This window comes from Mizuhopecten yessoensis, unplaced genomic scaffold (genome assembly GCF_002113885.1).
Source record: "Mizuhopecten yessoensis strain PY_sf001 unplaced genomic scaffold, ASM211388v2 scaffold11097, whole genome shotgun sequence".
Lineage (NCBI taxonomy): Eukaryota > Metazoa > Mollusca > Bivalvia > Pectinida > Pectinidae > Mizuhopecten > Mizuhopecten yessoensis.
Window position 1 is genome coordinate 95,501 of NW_018408878.1, and position 23,507 is coordinate 119,007.

General features: G+C 35.1%; 1 protein-coding gene across 1 annotated transcript in view; it reads left to right on the forward strand.

Moving 5' to 3' along the window:
* The first annotated feature begins 12,889 nt into the window (after positions 1-12,889).
* LOC110465679 overlaps positions 12,890-23,507 on the forward strand; it is a 128,650-nt gene continuing 118,032 nt past the window's right edge. Inside the window, exon 1 of the mRNA XM_021521647.1 lies at positions 12,890-12,965. The gene's annotated coding sequence lies outside the window, so the exon portion shown is untranslated. The remainder of the gene's footprint in view (positions 12,966-23,507) is intronic.

Here is a 23,507-nt window from a genome sequence, read left to right on the forward strand (position 1 = left end):
TTCCTTGCTTTCATGCCTCCCTTTGTCTGTGCGTAGCTTAAGTACTCCATTGCCTTATCATTGGTATTGGCGTCGTCATTGGAGATAAGAAATAGATGTTCAAGGTAAGGAATGTGGATTTTATGCAAAATTCTATCTAAGGGGGTTTTGAATTTGAGTATCCGTTACCTCTAGGGGCGAATACCTGACCACTGGTACACAAAAAAGAAATATATCATACTGCTCCAAAGCACGATGCCAAGGTTTGAATATTGAACGAAAATAGCAATGATCGCAACGGTTAAAACTTCTTGTCATCTGATTGCATAGTATGGTGTTATTCTACTACCTTGTCGTCATTGTGACGTCACGAATCCTCATGTGACTGCATTCTGACATTTGGTAACTCTTTTTTATAGTAAAATACACAGATACGAGAAAGATATTATATCCTGCTATCAGTCTTCAAGCTTTAGAAGAGTGATGTCTTTGTGTGGGTCCTATTCTCCTATTGTCTTCCCTGTTTCCCAATATCCCAATATTTGAGAAGACGTCCTCATCTACTTGTTTTGTGAATTTCCATTCCATGTACGTTGTGTTTGGTGTATGGAAAAGTGTAATATTTTCGTGCGTCTATGTTTGTCCAGTGAATGATAATTATTGACCATATTTTCCGTTGTGTCGACCGGGTATATGGAGAAGTCTTGGTCCTACGTTTTGGAAGAGTGTTTCGTCTTCGTCACATCTAATGGGTCATCTCTTGCTGTCAATCAGATACTGTCTTCTCATTTTTTCTGTTGTAGCTGAAGGTTAAATCATTTATATTAATTCTTATTAATTTGTCGTTTTCATCCCCTTGTTAATAACGTTTACGTGCGTTATGACCAGAACGTGTGTTCAACCCCACATTATCAATTGACTTGATTAATGTCATTATAGAATTCCACGGGTATAAGGGATTTTGTTAGAGGTATAGGACTTGTGTCTGCACTTTTATTCGAGTTTGTAATGTAAATGGGTGCTTTAAGAGGAATTAGAGGTTCTCAAAATTCATGATTGTCTAACTCGAGTTCATTCATTTTCGAAGTGTTTAAAGACACCAGGTTTACCCAGTGTGTTTGCAAATAGATATATAACTAACGAAGTTTAGATGAACATGCTTATCAACTATCTCTAGTTTTTGGACCGTTCAGATACTTAATCTAGAAAAGCATATGTTTATCTTGGGAATACAGTTTTCTTGTCTCCGATCGAGAAAATATTTTTTATGAACTATGACGTCACAAGGGAAGATGACGACGGAGAAAAATTGATACTTGACGTTATAATTAGAATAATAACAAATTAAATGACGTGTAGGGCACTACCCACTAGTTGGTGACTAGAAATGTTTACCAACTCTTAATAGGTTTATCCAGTAAGACAGGAGTGAAGAAACCTTTACATGTAAATAGTTCCTAACGTTCGTTGTTTCTCCTCTTTTTGTTAAGGTAAGATATGTGAGTGTTTAAGAGAAAAATATAGATATCAGCATTGCATTTTTTGATCGGACTCTATGGCATCTTCTGAATGATGAACCTAATGTATGTGTTTATCGGGAACACATTGTTTGGTTTCAACGGTGGATACTTACCTGCATTTTAGAGGGGATATGGTTCTTGGCTTTTTTTTTTATATGATCAGAAAATTTAATGTTCAACGAAAATTTATGATTTTACAGTACTTGTCTTAGTGTGTAAGTAATATGTGGGCTTTAGACGGTATATTGCACGTGATACAATTTATTATCCTCTTTGATTAAATAGAATCAGTGTACATTGCAATAATTAGTATAATTGCATACTTATACTGTTCATGCTTTGATATCAAAATGCTTCGAGAAATATTTTGGCTTCCAATCAAACATGTTGTGTATTAGCTTTTGTGTATAAGTTTCGTTTACATTTATTATTATGCGAAATAAATTTAAACGTGTAGCACGTATTCATAGGAATGGTAGTATTTTTAAAAGTAATGAAAGATATTGAAAGCCTGTCGTTTCGATTAACTTTGTTTTATAACACTACGTAGATATCACTTTGTGCATATGTTTTTTTGGTGTTGTGTTGTGTATATGCTTTTGTGTGTAAATTTCGGGGATTGTTTATTCTAATTCTGTATATTTTGCTTGTATTAACGACTTAGTGAAACATGGTCAATACTATTCTCTATCTTCTACATCTGTCTACATGTTAAGAGTATACTTACACCGTATATTTGAAGACTTAACATGGATGATATCAGTAGCCTTTTTTGTATTGATTTATAGTTACATAAAGATACCTCTAGCAGATCGTTCGTTTTTATTTCACAAGTTGTGTTGAGTATGTACAAAGGTCAACAATATAAAGGGAACAAGTGACATTTGTATTTTTATTTACATTCCAAGAATATGTTTGTACTGTAATATTTAAATTGAATCTGCTTAAATTTTGCATTTTGAAAACCATATTGTTTACTGAATGAACACTAATTCAATTATTTCTGAGTGTTTCGATCTAAATTTATACTCAAAATGGTGCAAACGGAGTTCGATGGTGCATTTTTTTATTGTATTGCAACATCAATTTTGAATTCTAAACTGCCCGCTCTCGAAGAAACAAATCTACACTGCGCCCTATGATTTTCTCGTTATAGAAGCAAATTCTTCGTATGCGCCACCTCGCCGTTAATACGAGTTGACTTGTCCAGAAAAAACTTTAACGGAATCCTTATTACTTTTTGATCTCAGGGTAATACTGTGATTCAAGATCAAATTAAATCGTGCGGCAATGTAACTTTAACATTGACCGGCTTTGGTCTTACAGTAATTCTTTGATCAACTTCTGAAGTACAGGCACCATTTTTATCTTGCTTGAGATTAATCTTTTTTTTGTATATCGAATAAATCCGGTAGCTAACGGTGTTTCTTCAGAGCTGTCATGAACAAATCTAAAAGTGCAGAGTAGATTTGTGTACTTTAAACGTAACCGTTGGACTTTCATTTTTTATATCTTTTGAATTGCATTTTTTTAAGTTGTGTAATTACGGTTTGAGGTTTACAAGGCAGGCGTTACATGACCATGGTGTATATACCATGAAATGTACTTTCACCTTCTGTGTTGACATTAACAAGGGCTATTTGACCATGAAAGCCATTATTAGTATATAGGCTACAATACACAGGTTTACGTACATGTAGTTATCACATGTGAAGGGCAAATTCAACACTTGGCTTATAGCTATATATTATAAATGTGATTGGCGATCGTTTCACTGGTCAAAAGGGTCCTGGTATACAGTTGTACATGTTGTCAAAATATTTTTCACAGTAACCGTTATGTCTAAAAGAAAAAACATAACCCTAGCAAATGAAACAATTAAGGCAAGCAAAAAAATGTACTTCTAAATAAATATCATTATATACACTGGGTATCATATACGCCAGCTGTTAACGTTTTTAGCCGTATGATAAATACATTGTATATCTAATGTTCTATCAACCATTTTGATATCAAAGGAAAACACGATCACATCACAACTTTATGGTAAAAATAAAAATAGTAATGCTTTCTTTTTCCAGACCTAACAGGCGATTAAAGATATATAGAACATTTCTTTAATAAATAAAAACAACGAATCTTAATCAACTGTGTTCCCACACCAACACGCTTTAATTTCGTTTCAGACAAATCAACAGATAGTGGGAACATATTTAAGATCTTCTGTTTGTGTGACGTGATCTTCTGTTTGTGTGACGTGTTATTTCATATCTGTTACTCATTGTTTTTTTTATTAATTAACATTTAAAGTATGTGTGTTGTGTCTAGATATATCTGATACAATTTTTTGGTAATATTTTTTGTTTGCATCGTTAAATATTTTTAAATTTCTCCCTTTATTCTGGTGTAAATTTTTAGTCAAGAAATTTTGTTTTTTTATCATTTTATTTTTCCAAAGATATTTCATAATATAGATACACAACAAGTATTTTCATGTTCACACTCTCTTGCACACGTTTTTACAATATATACACCCATCAGTTTCAGTGATGTTTACATTTACCAACATATGGAGTACACTGTACGTGACATATTTCGTATATTGGAATAATTAATGTTGCATTTACAACATAAGGGTAAAAACTGCTATGCAGAATATTTTTTAGTTGTTAATATTGTCAAGTTAGTGGAATTATAATTATTCTTTTTTCTTCTTATCCCAGTGATGATGAAAGAAATTCAAAACATTCAAGTTGACATTCTTTCTCTCTTAATTGTAAATTATATTTTTAGGAATTTTTGTTCTTGAATATGATTTATTTTTTACTGACTTGCTGCGAGTTTTCATTTAACTCTTATTCTTGTTATTTTATTTTAATCTGTCAAGACAGTTTATATTTCTCTAGTGTTGTGAGCATTTTCACTATTTAGTGTTTAGTTTGTATTTCAACTGATTGTAAGGTGTTATATGTATTCTTGTACCATTTTACTTGTGCAATGATACTTTAACTTTTTTTAGAATTATCCGTCCATGAAAAGTTATTTTCAATCAAATATTGTTGATACAAAAAATGTACTATTGTATATAGCTGTTAGATGTTTTGTCTTTGATTTATTCTTTATACGTTGGTGAACAATCATTTTATCTTAAATTTATGAAATTTGGTCGAAGTTATTTTTCTGTTTTTGTTACTTTGTTTTCAAATCAAAGATCAAAGGGAGGTAAATCGAATATTAAAGCTAGAACCATTGCTCCCTATAACTGTTTTAATTGATTTTGTGATTTATTAGTTATTTTATATACTAAATGGAAATCATTGGAAACTGTTACTTGTTTTAAATATTATTTCATTTTTATTAATATTTTAGGTATTTAAAAATTCGCTTTTTACACACCTGTCAGACGAACTATGACGAACTATGAGTTATTTAATTACGAATGTACGCGGTCTGCACAATGAAACTCATGTATCTTTAACATTGAATAGTCACTAGTGTTTCGCTGTTTTAAACACGAATATGTGTAGAAAACATCTTGTTTTTATCAGTTACAAAAAGATACCCCACCCTCCACCCACACCCAAAAGAAAAACCACCTGTTTTGATGTTTGAAGTGGCCTGAATCAATACAATTAATTCAAATTAATCATAATTTTCTTTAAAAGTTTGAAAATTTGCAGATCCGGGGGAGATATTCTGTATTCCTTCTTCTTGTACTTATATTCACTATATTACGCAAGAGCAGAAAAAGAATTGTCTGTCCGAAATCATGTCCACACTGCTGTCAAAAAGGAAGTAAATAGCACAAATAAAACCTTCCCTGTGTAGTAAATATCTGTGCATATGATGTCATTCCCACGGAAATCGTGCAATTTGTTTACGTAATTAAAAAAAAGAGAATATATCTGACCTTCTTGAAGATCCTTCGAAAACAACCTATTTGATCATGTATCAAATGTTTAGTAAATCTGTAACCCTCCACCCTACAGCTACATAAAAACCAAAACGTAGTGTGCAGTCTTCTTTTTAAATAATTTCATACGAAGCTGCACAATCTACTATACTATTATTTATTTAGGCATATTCTGTGTACACACAAGAGACATATCCTTTTTTACATATTTTAATGTCTACTAATTAAGCGGGCTAAGGTTTTTTTACAAGTTTATGACTGTGCAAAGTTTGAAATAGATAACTTGACACAGTGCAGTATTTACAAATCGGTGCCCTGTTCAAGTTCCAAATGGTTGATCATGTAAATTACACGGGTTTGTTTTGTTATTGGCGCAATTTGCAGGCAAACTGTGACATGTACAATGTGCTAGTGTATTAAGGTGTTTTTACCCCAACGGCTGTAACGGTGACAATTGTATATAGGCGTACACTCCGCCCTTTCGTAATTCTTATTCATTAATCCGTCCATCTCTCCGTCCAGAATGCTTATTCGGAATATATTCATAAATCCCACACTTTTTTACATGGAACTATGCAATTTATTATCAATATACACATGCAGATCAGTGTAATTTCACCTCCTGCCCTAATTATTGATATATTTTGTCCATGACATATGAGCTGTACGATCGAAATGACCGAAGCTAAAGAAAAAAAGTCTTACACTTTTTTGTAGTTTCATAAACGTTCCTTCAATCATTGCAAGTTTTTAACTTAAAATCATCTATTCCGTCTTTTCGTATTGTAGAGTTATCTTCTCTTGGCAGCAGGTATTGATTGTTACGTCACTTGTTTGTGAGAGTAACGTCATCAATTTTTGAGAAAACGACGCATTCTCACACAAACCAATGACGTAACAATCAATCCCTGCTTCCAAGAGAAGATAACTCTGCAATACGCAAAGACGGAATAGATCAGCATACAAGATTTTAAGAAAATTATCCTTATCTTAAGTTATTTATTTTACCAAAGTTAAGGAACGTTCATAAAATTATTGCCGATGTTTTTTGTTTAAGACAAATTTTTTCAGAGTTCAGAAATATGCTTTTGTAATTCTTTTTTTTAAACATGCTTTTTACATATTGTTTAACGTTAAAAGCGTGTATTTTTTTGAAAAAAGAGAAATCATTACCGGTGGGGAAATATGAATTGCTTCGAAATGTTTTGCTTTGTAAAATATGAACTACGACTGTTGTTTAATTTACGAAATATTCCTTCCCTGTTAAGTTTATTATCTCTATCGTTTAAAATAAAGATTCTTTGAAACATGAAGTTTTCATTTTTTGTTAATTATCAATATTCATTTTTCTTCTGAAGTTCAGAAATATCGTCTGTCTGTCTGTTCGTCTGTCATTTTGGAGATTGTATTAAAGGATTAAAGCTTATCCTGTCGAGGTTTATAGGGAATAAACCTCAATGCGTCCAGAGACAAATTTAATGAACTGCAGTGCAAGTCTTATATCGCGAATAATGTGACGTCATAACTTACCTAGTGATGTACGTCGTCCCGGTAGGATAATAGCTTATGTTTTATCAATACATTTTTTAAACGTTATATACATTTGTATGCAAGACCACACACTTGTGTTTTTCTAACGAATCAGAAGGCAAGAGCTTATTGCGCGGACGAATATATTCACGAGTGCGCGGAGCGCACGAGTGATTGTATACGTCCGCGCAATAAATCAATGCTTTCCGATTCGTTTGAAAAAAACAAGTGTGTGGTCTTGCTTTTGTCACATACCTTCCGTATTGGTAGAGATCGATACAAAGATTTAATAATCTTTGATATTTTTGTGGTAATACCGGGAACTTTTCAGTTCGCCATGAAAAGGGGATTCCCATAAAAAGTAGTTCCGGCTAGTAGGTAAATACAACATTCCTTATTGCCCATGTGCAATACAGAACGTTGTATTTCATGGTCTGAAAATTGCTTGTATGACTATAACAAGATTCAACAGGTATGTGATAAAACATGTGTTTGTTTCAATCGGAAACTGCTTAATGAAAAAAAAGATAAAACAGCAGTATATACCATTTTAATTTGACTAATCCCCGTATTAATTTTCTGACGTATTCATACGCCAACTGGGCATTTTATTGAAAAATGAACTTGACTCATTCTTAGTCTCTTTGGTTAGTTAAAAAAAGTATATATTTAATATCACTTTACTTGCATTTATCATTTCTTTAAATGCAGGGCTCACGCTGTCGGTAGCCAAAGTAGCCATTGGCTACTTTTATTTTTTATTGGCTACTAAAAATTCGATGTGGCTACTAAATTGACTACTAAGTAATTTAAAAATGGGGAAACTCTGTATCTTTGTCGAAAACGATCCGTCTACTCGAGCTCACGTGTGTATTGTGGCTGACACTGATTGCGTAAACATAATCAGGGCCGTCACAGATCAGCGCGCGCTGTACGACTGCGAGTTAATTAATGCTTTTGTTTAAGTTGTAAAGTCGATTATCAAGCTTCAGATGGCAAAAGGTGTTATAATTCTTGCGCAGTAATGGACTGTGGGGTCAAGTTAATTGGATGACCCTTTGACGTTGAGAAAACAGTCTGATAAGCGAGTCACACATAGGTGGTCTCGCACACGTACATTTGACGGCGCCGTAAGCCGATCTAATAAACTCGTTCAAACACTGCATCCAACAAATTTACGGGTTCAGTATATTTAAATTAGTGTACATGGTATTCATTTACTTTTTCCAGTACCGTAGTAAGCACAAATACGTCCGATATGCTTGATTAAAAAGTATAAGTATCGCCTTGAAACACATGTCGGAGTGCCGATTTTCCGCCTTTCAGATAACTTCAAACGATAGGCCCTATATCGTATCTGACTGTGTACTTTCGTGGTTAGACGTTTTAGAATTTCAAGTGATCGAGAAAAGTTATTTAGCATCGCAGTTGTGCAGTTTTTAGAACAGCAAACCGTTCAGAATTACTTCGACGGTCGCTTATATTAGGTGCCAACCGACGACAATGATAATAATTAAAAAAAACAAGTCCAAATTGACCTTGCGAACTTGACTGCTATAGGGGAAAATAATGTATGCATATAAAACTGGTAAATACATATATTTACGTCACGTAAACAAAATAAAAAAGATTTACTATCATTTGTGTCACTACTGAGTGATCAACATTATACGTTAAGCAACATGACCAGGCAAACCGGAAGTGACTATTTGAACTTTGCACAGTGTGACTGCAAAGGAGTGCAAATCTGTGATTATTCAATCAATGCATATAACTAACTGTGGATCTGATTGGATTAATGATTGACAGGGACAGGGCTAGCTCAGTGTTGTTAAACTTTAATGTGTGTGCAAAAAAGGTGCGCGTGATGGCGCGCGATCATAGACAAGTCCCCCTTTAATTTAATTGTATGCATCCCCCACTATGTAACCTTGACATGAAGTTAATAATAAAAATGATTTATGAAATCTATGTATCCACACACACACACACACACACACAAACTAGGAATAACACATCAAATTTCCCTCTCGTGGTCACGTTGTACTTGAATTCCAGTTCTGTGCAGAGAACATAAATGTGCGCAATATTGGAATTTCGAGGGTATAATACAATACAATATATTTCCCTCTCCCGACCGACTTATGACTATTCATGTTATGAATTCAACAACAAGACCGGAAATCGAGCCCCGGACCTCCAAACTCTAGTAAGATGTTTATATGATGGTATCGTAGTTCTGCGGGGACCAATTGACCATTATTTTTGTAGGGTATGCAGAGTCACGGATTTCCTACGAGATCTCGCAGTCTTCATTTAGATGTTCGGTAGAAATGCATTACTTCGAAAATGATTCCGAGAATAAATAAATTATCAAACTGGATGAGTGGTCAGGGAGAGTACCGGTATCAGGCGCTATGTAATGATGTAATACCGGCCAGGCAGGGAGATTTGTGGAGAGGAATACATTTCCAACATGAGAGACGGCGGTGATTCGTTAGTGCTAATTAATTGTTGGGATATTGTCTGATAAAGTTGAATGTCGGCAGATTTTCGTTGTAACGAACCAAGAGTAAGTCTTGTGTAAGAATAAACAAAATTGGCACAACGAGATGAAAATAATAGTAATCCACACTGAATTCGATGTTAAACAATTTCGGAAGGCATTAATAGAAATTATGTATCAAGTTTTATTCATTCACTCCGACACACTTACAGAATGTACGTGTGTAACAAGAGGTCACATACATATAGTAAATATGATACATGGCGTGATTAGTACAAAATTACAACATTTTCTGCAAATAATGACAATGGACTAAAGCATAGTTACATAGAGAAGGAGCTACAACCTTGTACAGAAATTAAGTTAATATTTTTTTCAAGCTTTTCTAGGAATCTACAAACTTTTGTGTAAATTCTTACATTAAATATATTAAACAATCCTTGCATTTCTTTTTTGACTGTGATAAGTAAACTAATATTTTGGTATATATTTCTTTCTTAGACATTTAACTGAATGACTTTCACATTTAAATAAGTAATGAGATTCATCTTCAATGTCGGAATTACATAATGTACAGGTTCTTTCTTGACGAGGAATACCTAACCATGTTCTGGCTGTTGATATCGGAAGTCTTAAAATATGATGTCTAATAATAGTTACCAATGTAAGTGTGAATTATCGACTTTTTTTGAAATAGAAATCATGAACTCGCGATAGCAAGCATTTGAGTGTCGGTTAAGCACTTCTAGACCCCTCGAAATCAACGTTTAACGTGACGAATAATTAAGAGGTCAACTGGTTGAAAAACATGTTAAAAGGGAACTAACTCTAACAAAGTATGCATGAAATAGGTAGTCTTTGCGTATTGCAGAGTTATCTTCTCTTGTGAGGAAGTCTTGATTGTTACGTCATTTGTTTGTGAGAGTAACGTCATCAATTTTTGAGAAAACGACGTAATTTTCTCACACACACCAATGACGTAACAATCAATACCTGCGCACAAGAGAAGATAACTCTGCAATACGCAAAGACGGAATATGTAAGTATACATCAATGTGCACAACCTTTAATCTACAGCTGGACACGTGGTGTCATACGGAGGCTGATTGAAAACACCCAAATAATTATTTTGTATCTCGTTATAACGAGATATTAAGTCGTAATAACGAGAAACTTACTTGTTATAACGGGATGCTTTATCGTTATAACGAAACAAAAAAAAATGTTTGGGTGTCCTCAATCAGCCACCGTAGGATCAAATTTATATTACTCTTACATCTCATTACCTGTCTATCTACGCAACACTGGTCTCCGTTCACGTGGATGACCACGCGCTAGTTCTGTTAATGGTGAATTGATTCAATTGGCCATTGTGACCTCATAATGAGAAGTATCAGAATGACTCTGAATGCATCAGAAGTCAGAGGTTCGAAATTGCTGTGAATCTGTCGTTATATTAAGTGATACTAGTGATATGGTGAGCGTGATTTCAACTCCCGGGCCATCATTAAATTACCAAGGGTTACGCTCAGTCAACTTGTCTGCACAGAACTTTAAAAAAAAAAACCCACGTAACTTATGTAGTTTCGAGGATGTTCCCGGGTCTGTATTCATGCAGTCGTTATCATACCCAAGCATAGTTTCTGCGATTAAATCGAATTTCTTGTAACTCGGTCAAAACTTTAAAGGTTAACATTGAAAAATGTTGTTGTTTTTGTCTTCGATTATCTACAAACACCTTTCAAATGTTAATCATTTACAAAATGTTACATGTAAATTTGGAGAAAATTGGAGAGAAACGAATTACTCTTCTAGTTAAAAGTAGCAATGAACTAACCATAAAACCAGAAGAATAAGTCTGTATTTCTGGAATTGTATAGAATTATGATGCAGCATAACAATCCTGATTTGGGCCAGTTCTTATAAACAAATGTCTGATGCATTTTCCACGTATTAATTATAATTTTCTATTTACTGAACAGTTTTGTATCCACATGAATATAACAACCACCATTGTCGTTTCCTTGTATATATGAACTGGACTGGGTCGATCGCCGGCAATTAGGTAGCTTAATTGGTTAGAGAGTCCGTCTATATTTCGGAGGGTCCCGGGTTTGATTCCCGATTTGACAGTATATTGTCCCTCTCCCGTAACATTTGGCGGTCAGTGGAATATGCCAAATGAATGTGGTATACACTGTAATGTTTCGTGTGTCTTTCGGGTCTACGACTTTGTTAAAGGAGGGAGGTAATGAAGCGAAACTGGACTTTGGTGATCGCCGACAACCCGGTTAGAGCGCCCGTCTTGAGTTCGTAGGGTCCCGAGTTTGAATTCCGATCTGGCAATGCAATTTTCTCTCCTGAAATATATATGACGTCATTATTTTGACGTCTTAGGTATGAATACTCTATTTATGACGTCACAAATAAAGTAAAAAATCGCCTTAAGAGCCCCGTGATGGGCGATGACCTCTGAAAAATTAAAAATTAAAAATTACCTGAACGTACCTGCAAGTCTCGTTTGGTATCTGACGCAAATGAATGATCAAACTTCTGATTATCCATTTCAAATTCAATTCAAATTAGTTTATTATAGTGTCACATGTAAAAGGTACAAGTATTACAATGTCTAAAATATGTCTACTCATCCACCCTTACATCCAGTCTATATTAGACTTACGCGACACTCTCTTCTCCTATCATTCTAGACTGTAAAAGTATTACATATATATACATACTTATGAATTAAAAACAATTTGCCAATATAAAATTATAAAAAATAACTGACATTAAAAGACACATTACTGTTTAATTATAGATCAAGTTGCGACGTCGATCGAGAATATTGTTTATACACATTTCACTAGAAATTGCATTATGTACAACAGCGACTTTATGCCACGAACACGTTCGGTCTGCTTCACACACAATCACAACACACACGCTTTAAACCTATATGGCGGTCCCCGGGGTACAATAGATGCTTCTGATAACACGTAACTTTACGATCAATTGACTCCATTCACAGATAATTCAACACCACTGCTTATTAATTCATTACTTTATTCCTGCTATGAAATATTATTGATTGGGGGTTTTATCGGCGAGAATGTTTTGTTGGTATGCTAATTGCCGTTTGGACTTTCCAACGTATAGCGATACTGCTCGGAAATATCCCATCGGGAAACATTTTCTAATCACAAGCGTTTCATTTCAATCCGATCTGATATTTTTTTTATGAGATTTACTTTGGAACCGTTTCATATAAGACGAGCTGAGCGTATCTGATGAGCTTGTTATAAGTCCGTAAACAAGGGCTGGACATCTCTAGTGGTCACTAATTAAAGTGGAACGTGTACACATTAGATGAGTTTCTAAATTAAGGAGGGCAGTTTTACCAAAATATTCACGTTCGCCTGGCATTCAAGGAGGAAACAAATAGAAATATAGATTTCAGGGTAGATTGGACTGCCGGCGCTTTGGGAAAATTTATTACTCTGAATCCGGCATATGAAATGTGAGTACTTTCTCTCTAAATGCATGTGTATGAAAAGTATTACAGAATTATTTTCAATACTGTAGTCTATATATAGTATACCGCAATATAACTCTCAGAAATGTAGCATACTCCGACAAGCAATTTGTTTATACATTATACAAATGTAGACCCATCTGGCATCTGGAATTATTTGGTATCGATACAAGATGTTTACTGAATGGCAATCGACATTATATGAACGTACTACCGAAATGTTTTTTGAGAGAGCTTAGCCGCGAGATCTTAAAGCAATCTTATACCTAGCTCTAGTTTCTGTTGGCCCTGACACCATGCTTGGACATTTCGACAAATAGATGTACTGTCCAAATTTCTAAGTCTGGTGTCAGGACCAGAAGAACTTCATGCTATCTTAGATCGTATTTAAAGTTCAAATGTTGATTAAATAACCTTTCCTTTTGGACATAATCAAACATGTAAATATCCCATTTTGATATAAGATTCAAAGTGAAACATTCAAAAAAGTTAATTTTAAATGCATGATCCTTGACCTGATTATCAAATGCTCAGATTGTTATGGTCCATCGATCATGATATCTTACTTTTTTAAGGTTGAGGTAGTTCTTTGATGAGAAAGTATTCAATTAATATGATTTTAAAGTTACGGTTTACTGTAAACTTAATTGTAATTTTTGACAAGTTTAAGATATAGATGTCCCTGATAGCAATGTATAGTTTTGATGCGTCATCGTAACAATGCGGTCTCAATCTTTTCTTTTCCCTATTATCTTCTGTTGGATTTTCATTGACGAATCCGTTAACGTGGCTTGTTAAAACTTCGTCAAAGTACTGTCTTGTGACCGTTTGATGTGTCACGTGACTTTGCAGTGTGTCACGTGACCGTGTGGGGGTGCCATGCGACCCTGTGTGATGTCATTACATCATTGTGGGGTGTCATATGTGACGTAAATAGTGTCATGTGACCCTAGAGTTGGACTGCGTAACTGTATAATGTGTCATGTGACCTTGTTGGGTGTGAATTGACCGTGTGCGCTGTGATAATATCTCTGTCGGGGTCACGTGACGTATTAGTGTCATGTGACCTTGTGACGTCATCATACAAATGTATCGTATTACCTTTATTAGTAATGACATCACAGTATTGGTCCAAAACTATTAAGACTGCTTATTGGCCGTACAAAAGTCTAAAAACAAACACACACAATAAATAGCACCACTCAAAACTCCATAAAACAGTACCTAATCGGTAGTATCGTCAAAACACTTTTAAAGTGCCTTAATCAATTGTGACTTCACCAAACGTTATTAGTGTAATACTAATCAATGACGTCATAATGCGTACCTTTAGTACATAAGTACGAACTTGAAAGAAGGGCAAGTTTTATCTAAATTTGTGTCTGTATATTTTTCCATTTCATCGTAATATTTGACCTTGACCCTGTTAAGGTGTCGCTAACTCACTTCTGAGACGTGTGCCTCCCTAATCACCATACCAGACAAGTACTTGTCACGTGATTGATAAAATCCTCACGTGTATTGATTTGTCATTGAACTGTTTTATGGGAAGTGTCAATTTCGTATCTGAATTCCTCGTAAAAAAGTCTTGTTAGCTTCTTTTAGTTTCGGAGACCATTGGCTGTTGACGTCAACATGAAAATAACCTGAAGTATCGGACTTTATCATTTCTGATCAGAAAATAACCTAAAGTATCGGACTTGATCTTTTCTGATCAGAATAACCTAAAGCGTCAGACTTGATCATTTCTGATCAGACAATAACCTATAAGGTATCAGACTTGATCCTTTCTGATCAGACAATAACCTAGAGTATCAGACGTGATCATTTCTGATCAGACAATAACCTGAAGTATCAGACTTGATCATTTCTGATCAGACAATAACCTAGAGTATCAGACTTGATCATTTCTGATCAGACAATAACCTAAGGTATCAGACTTGATCCTTTCTGATCAGACAATAACCTAGAGTATCAGACGTGATCATTTCTGATCAGACAATAAACTGAAGTATCAGACTTGATCATTTCTGATCAGACAATAACCTAGAGTATCAGACTTGATCATTTCTGATCAGACGATAACCTAAAGTATCAGACTTTATCCTTTCTGATCACACAACGACCTAAAGTATCAGACTTGATCCTATCTGATCAGACAATAACCTAAAGTATCAGACTTGATCATTTCTGATCAGACAACGACCTAAAGTATCAGACTTGATCATTTATGATCAGTCAATAACCTAAAGTATCAGACTTGATCCTTTCTGATCAGACAATAACCTAAAGTATCAGACTTGATCTTTTCTGAACTTTTTTTTCATATGTATATTTAAGTAGCTATAACATTGCGTAATATGTGATGTAAAAATCATTTTTGTCGAAGAGGACTTCAATAAGTTGGCAAAACTTGTGTCCGATTCGTTTGCAACATCTATTATTAGCAATAAAATATGTTTAAATAAAAAAACTACGGTATAGCTCCGGCGACCCAAATCGGCTAGGTGTGATAGGCCCTTTAATGTCGGGATTGGTTGGGTTTCTAAAGGAGTTGGCGTGTTTGCTTTCAATTTGTCAAGTGATGGCGGTTTTTGTCAGTAGCAGTTGTCTTAAAAGTTATATCTAAGAGAGACGTACAACCGTATTTTTTTCTGAAACAGCATCACGACAATCTGACCATACACTGTAGTCGCATGAGATAAATCCGTATCACTCGTGTAACGGTTCACTTTTCAAGCTTTACCCTGAAGATTTACATGTGAATAGCTGTTAAACTACTGCTTTAGTGGTTCGTTTAGCAATGTATTAGGGAGTATGACCTAATTGTATATATTTGACACATAGGGGCCTGTTCGTTTATGCGGCACAACCGGTACGGCCGTTTTTAAACATAACATTTTGGAGTATAAAATATGTTTGCAGGCCTTTCAAGGCTTTGCCAAGTCTCGCCTGAAAACAGAATCAGATTACTGGGTCCAATTTTATTTCATAAACGAACAACTCTAGTTCAATCGGTTCGATAAACGAAAGCGGCCCTGTACTAGACCATGCCATACCTTAGAGAGGAGGCTTAAGATACTTATTCTATATTATATTCCTCTTTAAGGCGGTAATACATGTATAACGACCCGTCAGTGCCGCTCCGTAAGTTTTATACTCGCACGGCTAAAGGTTACTCCTATTTCAAGTCAGCACAGCACATACGCAAAGACGTGGTGCGTGGTACAGGGGAACCGTTTTGAGACAGTTATTACTACGTTATAACTATATATAATGCAATCGTACAGAAGATGATGACTTCCAAACGTCATAAAGACCTGGATTATTAGCGATTCCAAAGCGACTGTTGTATTTTTCTCAGCAATAAATACATCGCGCTGTTTGTCAAGCGTCTGAATGATTAAGCTAGGTCTTTTATTACAGATTGCTGTCTTTTCATTGTCCTCAGAGCGAACATAAACATCTCTCAGAATTCTTAATACTATAAACAGCATTTTATGGACTTTTGTCATTAATCCTGGCTGTCTCTGTATGAGATTTGAGTATATTAACTGTTGTACGCATGTTCTCCGATTTTGATACCGCGTTAATATTTCTAACACCTGATATATTAACAATAAGCTTGGCAGACAGAAACATTCATTCTGTCACCAGAACTCCTTTTAAATATGCACAATAAATATCATCGTGTATTTTCAGTGATTCTAGATCATATTCATGTTTCAAAATCAGATTAAGTTGTTTGCATAAATATTACCGTTTATCTGGAACAAGTGGTTAAGGCGTCTGACATGCTGCCACCACTAGCCCTCAACCACTGGGTCGCGGGTTCGATGCCTATTTTTGGCAGTCGCGAGGTACTTGCCGTAGATCGGTGGTTTTTCTCCGGGAACTCCGGCTTTCCTCCACCATCAAAACCTGGCACGTCTTGAAATGGCCATAGCTGTTAATAAAACGTAAAACACAAACAAACCAAACCAAAAATCTAACACAAGATTTCCGTTCCATCTGAACAATATCAAATTCGGGAAGGTCAATACAAACAGACATAAAAGACCTGTTGTATAACAAAGTGTGGTAACCTGGGGCGGGTGGGTATTGGCGGAACCCTTGCACATATGATGCTTAGAAATTGGTATATAGCCTCCCCAATGTTGAAAAATTCGTTTCAGTTCATTGTTAGTATTTGAAACTCTATGCACTTTTAATGTTAGCTCATCAGAAACAGATAAAGATTTATCTCGAACTACTAACTGTTAATGGGCTATGGACCTATTTCCCCTTCAGTCATAACAATAGTACAATTGTTATACCCTGCTTATAAACACGCCGTAAAGCGGGGTACTCACATCTGTTAGACGGTTAAATACAAAAAGGCGTTTGGTTCTCGTACAACCAAAAGTTATTACTTCTTCAAGTCAAGCGTCACAGTAACGTTGATGTAGTTCTCCAATACGCTTACTGACTGTTATTACTGAGCTTGTTTCCATATAAATGCAATATAACCAAACATGATGACTTCCAAACGTTATAAGGACCTTGATTATTGGTGATTCTAAATAGACTGTGTACTTTTATCAACAGTTAATAAACCGTGCTGTCTTTTCAAGCATCTAAATGAAGAGATTTTCTGTTACTGGCGATTGACAATTGTTCTCGGAGCAACCATACGTTTATGCTAAACTCATCTTAACCGTTGAAAAACAGCATACATTGTTATGTCTGTCTCTGCCTTTTATGTGGTATACTGGGTACGCACGTTCTCAGATCGTTATATCGCGTTCACCAAAAAGAACAATTATTAAGGTTATATTTCTGATTCGTAAGAAAATCCAAGGGTTACGCTCACTTTCGCTCTCTACACCTCTGGAATATGTCATGGCGAAATTGAAGGCACGCGGCTAGCTATTTGATTGGTGTCAGGTAAGAAAACCTGAATAATCACTAGGCTGGTACTTGTCCTTTGAAGATTAGAAAGGAGCGACGCCCGAATTCAAAGCCTGTCAATTGTTACCGTTACGCGACCGCGATGTTCTTTATATGCACATCAACGGACCATACCAGTCTTCACGTCTCATCCACAAGAGAGTTCATGGATTTTGCCATGACATATCCCCGGGGTGTACAGAGCGAAAGTGCGCGTAACCCCTGGATATCGAGGGTGGAGAAAACGAAGCTATAGAGACAGAAGTTGGACAAACAATTGTAGCGATTTTTACGGATTCCGGATAAATCAGCGATTCATACAACGAATCAGGTGCTCTTTTCCGTGCCTTATCGATTTCTGTTGCATTGTTACCATATGAGATTCTGAATCACATGCTTTTGTAAAAACAAATGCGTAAAGGATCTCTTTTCCCTGAACAATAACATTTTTAAATGCACGGTAAGTAAACGAAATGATTTATTTGTCCCGTGACGATCGTGCCCGAGGTTTATCACATACCTATGTAATCTTGCAATAGTAATACAACAATTTTCTGTTGATGTTTTCTGTCGGTTTGAATGATACATGTGTGATACAAGATGTTGTATCGCCATACAAGACGGAACTACTTTTAACGGGAATTCCCTTGTCATGGCGAGCTGAAAAAGTTCCCGGTATTTGCAAAAAATATTAAAATTTATGAAATCTTTGTATCGATCTCTACCAAATACGGAAGGTATAAAAGCTCCGCGCGCTCGTGAATATATACGTCCGCGCATTAAATGAGTGCTTTCTGATTCGTTAGAAAAACACAAGTGTGTAGTCTTGCATATGTATCTTCTAGTTGTTTGAAACGTAACGTAGCACCAATAAATTAACCAGTTTGAAGGTTCGTTCCAATCCATGATTATTACTTTCTTTGCATTGAACATTTTGTTTTGTGAACATTATGATTTCCAAAGCAAACAATTTTAAACGGAACATTAAGTTGTATGGCTGTTTACTGTCTTTCCGTAACTTGGACAGCTTTCGTTTATCGCGATCCAAACGCTTTGACCGGTTGGAACAGAGTTGTTCGTTTATGAAATAAGGTCGGACTTAGTAATCTGATGCTGCTTTCAGACGAGCCTTGATGAAGTCTTCTAATGCCTGCATAGATTTTTGCAGGTCCGCCAAAGTTTATACTTGAAACATTTAGAAACCGACAAACTATTTGTTCCTCATTTACGAACAGTATGAAATGTTGTGACATATATAGACCTGGTAATAATTTGATCATTTACCTGTCCTTTATCATATTTACCTGTCTGTTGACTCATTGCTTACTTTTAACGAATACGAACCTCTAGTTACTCACCCCTTGACCCTCGCCGTTCCACACAAATCCAAGATTTCCAAGATTAAATTTTCACTCAGACACGCATAAATGTATGTTCATATAGCAATAGGTCATGTGTATATATATAACACAGTTTCAAAGCATGACAGGCAAGCATCATAAATTTCAACACAGCACTTGCTTAACTAAATATAGGAATAGAGTAACATTGAAATGATTGTTAGCAAACAAAAAATCATCTTTCACGCGAATGAAACAGGAATTATCGGGAATCTACTTCCTATGCCAGTCTGACCGCCAGGTGGCGGACCCTGGGTTGCATGCGGTACGGGCAGTGCCGGACCAGTTCAGGCAACGCATCTGTGAGAGCCGGTCGGGTACTTTTGTGTTAAGTTTATATCATGTTTGTAAGCGGTGATTGAATTGATAATTTGTATATAATGAAAATGGAGACTAAGATTAATGATTTGATATAGAAGTATTATTCGAATGGTTTATAAAGTGATTGTAAACTTTGAAAAGATGAATGTTTTTTTTATCATGATGGTGAATTATGATAAAATGACATCGTTTGTGCGTTGTCGACAATCGTTTGTATTTGTTGCTTCCGCCGGAGATTGGGGTTAGCAGAGAAAAATGATTGAATAATGACTTTATGATATTTTGTTAACATTTTGTTAATTAATTACTCGCGGTCAATTGATCTTGAGGATTTGCGGAGATTTTGATAGATTATTTCTTAACTTCCAATGGTAGCAGTGTAATTAAGGTAAGATTAGGTCCACATTAAAGACAGCAATTTTTTGGAGTTTTTCAATTACTTTTGTAATGTTGCTGTTATCTATTTATTTATCATTTATTTATTTATTTATTTATTTATTTATTTATTTATCTATTTATTTATCTATTTATTTATTTATCATTTATTTATTTATTTATTTATCATTTATTTATTTATTTATCATTTATTTATTTATTTATTTATTCATTTATTTATTTATCTATTTATTTATTTATTTATTTTTTATTTATCTATCTATTTATCTATTTATTTATTTATTTATTTATCATTCAATTATTATTTTCTAATTTGTTTAGCCTCATTTGATTTGTTATTCACATTTAAACAAAGAACGTTACAGTGAACTCGCAATGTAAGTTCTCGTGAACAATTCAAGAGAAAAAACAATATAAGCATTCACATGTAACCTATTCCGTCTTTGCGTATTGCAGAGTTATCTTCTCTTTGGAGCAGGTATTGATTGTTACGTCACTTGTTTGTGAGAATAACGTCATCAAATTTTGAGAAAATGACGTAATTTTCTCACACAGACCAATGACGTAACAATCAATCCCTGCTCCCAAGAGAAGACAACTCTGCAATACGCAAAGACGGAATTGTTGAGGTGAATACGTGGTTATATGAATACATGTATGATAAAGTGATATTAATCAAGAAGAAGGCGATGTTAACTTATCCCACCCTTCACAGGTGTGTCTCCCTTTTAAACGTCACGTCATCAATCCACGACGTCACGTCAACAGGACAGCAGACAATGGGAGACAACTCTGGATTTGTTGGAAAAGCATACAATCGACGCTTATATTTCATGCGATCATCGTTTGTCGGCGGATTTGTGAGTGAAACAGGATGGGAGAAAAACAATCATCCCCTACCTTGAGCGTGTCACAGAGAAATCTCTAACCCTCGGGATGATATTCTCGGATCTCTTACCCTCGGCAAAGCCTCGGGTAAGACATCAAGAACATCATCCCTCGGGTTGGAGATTTCTCTGTCACACCCTCATGGTAGAGGAAGTTTCTATTTATCACTTTGTCAGGTCCATATAACCACATATCACCGAATATTCTGGGTTCGATTCAGTCTGTGTGTTGCGGGTCTAGGTGCCAATGTCTAACAACTCGAGTTTTTAACCAATCAAAATGTAACAACAGTATGTTGCAACCCTGACCATGACGTAGTGTAAGAAAATTGTGGGGGGAAAGTATTAATTTCGACTTGTTTATATTCGTGACTGAATACATGTAATTGTGTTGTTTTTCTGTGCCATGGAATTTGGAGCAGAATGATTCACAAAACTAGCTACATTTGTAAGCTTTACAGTAAATCGTATAAATACAGAGTGTTATCTCTACCGAAGAACACGCGGAAGTAGACAGACGTCCGCCATGGTGATGATGAATGGACGAGGAATGATTGATGAGTGGCACGTCTGCAAAAGATGGAAATCTCGTTGACGCGCCGAAGTCTCGTTGATGCGTACAGACAATGACAAATCAAGGTTACAGACCTCACTTTGTCACCATACTACGGAACGCTACGTATTACGTATTTCAAAGGACGAACTTGTCATGCTAACAAATTAGCACTGTCTCTCTTTCACTTACGACCGCCAAAGAAATAATCAATAAGAAAAAAATTGATGACTTTTCAGTATTTTATACAAAGCGATACACATCCGTGCCCAGCGACATTAGACAAACACCATACCATAATAAGTGTTCAAGTAAAATACGGCGTATTTTCCCTCTGCGATTCTCTTAAAGTTTAAATAGATTTAATTGGCTTAGCGTTAAGAGAAAGACATAAAAAGTTAGACGGCCTTTGATAATCTATCATACTATAACAAATTTGTTTCCAATAACAAAGTTGAACATTTAAGAATTTGAGTACAGAGTTTAATAAAATTTATTTTCAATTTAAATTAAACAAAAGAATGTACTGCAGTTTTAAATCGAAATATTGATACGATTTAGGTATGTCTTATCTGACCTCGATATTCCGTTTAGTTTAAACATATTTTATTGACATAAAATATGACAATAGGATTAGTCAGTAAGTTTTTCTAACTAATAGATGACTTCTCCAAATAACATACATAACATATTTACTTATTTCTAAACATTTATAATATTTACAATTGAGGTCACGTGATGGCATGAAAGCTAATATACATTAACAAACAAACAAATTGANGGGGGGGAACGTGAGTGAGAGAGATATTTCGTCAATTTGTTTGTTAATTCTCTCTTACATGTGTTTATCAATCAGGTGCTAACCATAGTATCATTGTATTTGGTGTTGTAGAAGGCGTTCTCGCTCACACTTATAAATCATTTCATATTTTATAAGCAAAAGTGCGATGCTCTTTTCGTTATGTCCATACTGAATCAACAAAAGCATTGAAATAGACACATTTTGATAGCCCGTTCATCTAAATAAACGTGTAGTGTACATGTACTAGATAGCGTCTGTGTGTACGTATACGATAAAATATTCAAACAGACCACTCATTTCCAAGTTATCTTCTTTTAAATCGTTGAAAGCCATCATGTCGGCAAAGCTGTTTATCAAAACCGATTATTTCGTGTGATAACTGATAACTGAGGTCCGTTGGCAGTTCATGTGTTTGAAATTACTTTTGCAATTTTGTGTTTCGTTCGAAATCGGGGCGAACCTAGTTACAAACAGGATGTTTTGAATTCACGGGAGATTAATAAAATCTGTCCAGATGTCGTTTTCGCGAGCTGTAATGAAACGTTCTGGACGAGATCCGTCAATCTCGCACGACAGATCCGGTTTTATCACATTAATACATTTTTCGTGTGTACTACATGTACAAAATATCAGTTTTGTTAACTGAGTGACGTTGATGTCGGTATAAGATAATGTGTTGTTCACGTGAATAATTTGTATTCAGATTATGTTTACTAGATTGCATCATCACCATAAACATATGATCACTCATGTATACAAATTATATTTATTTAATTTTTCATAATCATTCTTCGATAAATGAATGCAAGCGACCTTTTTGCCGCTGACTTACGAACCATTTTTCCAGTTTACCATAACAAACACAAAACAAATACATGTTTGCCAAATATGACGTTTATAGTTATTTATTCCCGATTTGACCTGACCTTGTGGATATGACGTCACTTCCTGTCTATTAACTCGTCAAAGAGTCGGGGGTGCGGTTCTTGCATAGTGCACGCAAGGCTTGTCGTACATCATGCTGTTCCCCTTAGACCATGCTTAAGCTTGATCCAATCTTCTCAAAGTTTAGTTAGCTTAACGAATAGTTCATAAACATTATTTTCTTAATGTATAGCTAAGGATGAAAGTATGAAGTACAGTTCAACTTAAGTATAAGAAGACAGATGTTGTATATATTTGCATGTATATTCTTCAATTCTTATGGACTTTTAACAGATCTGTTTTTAAAAATATGTA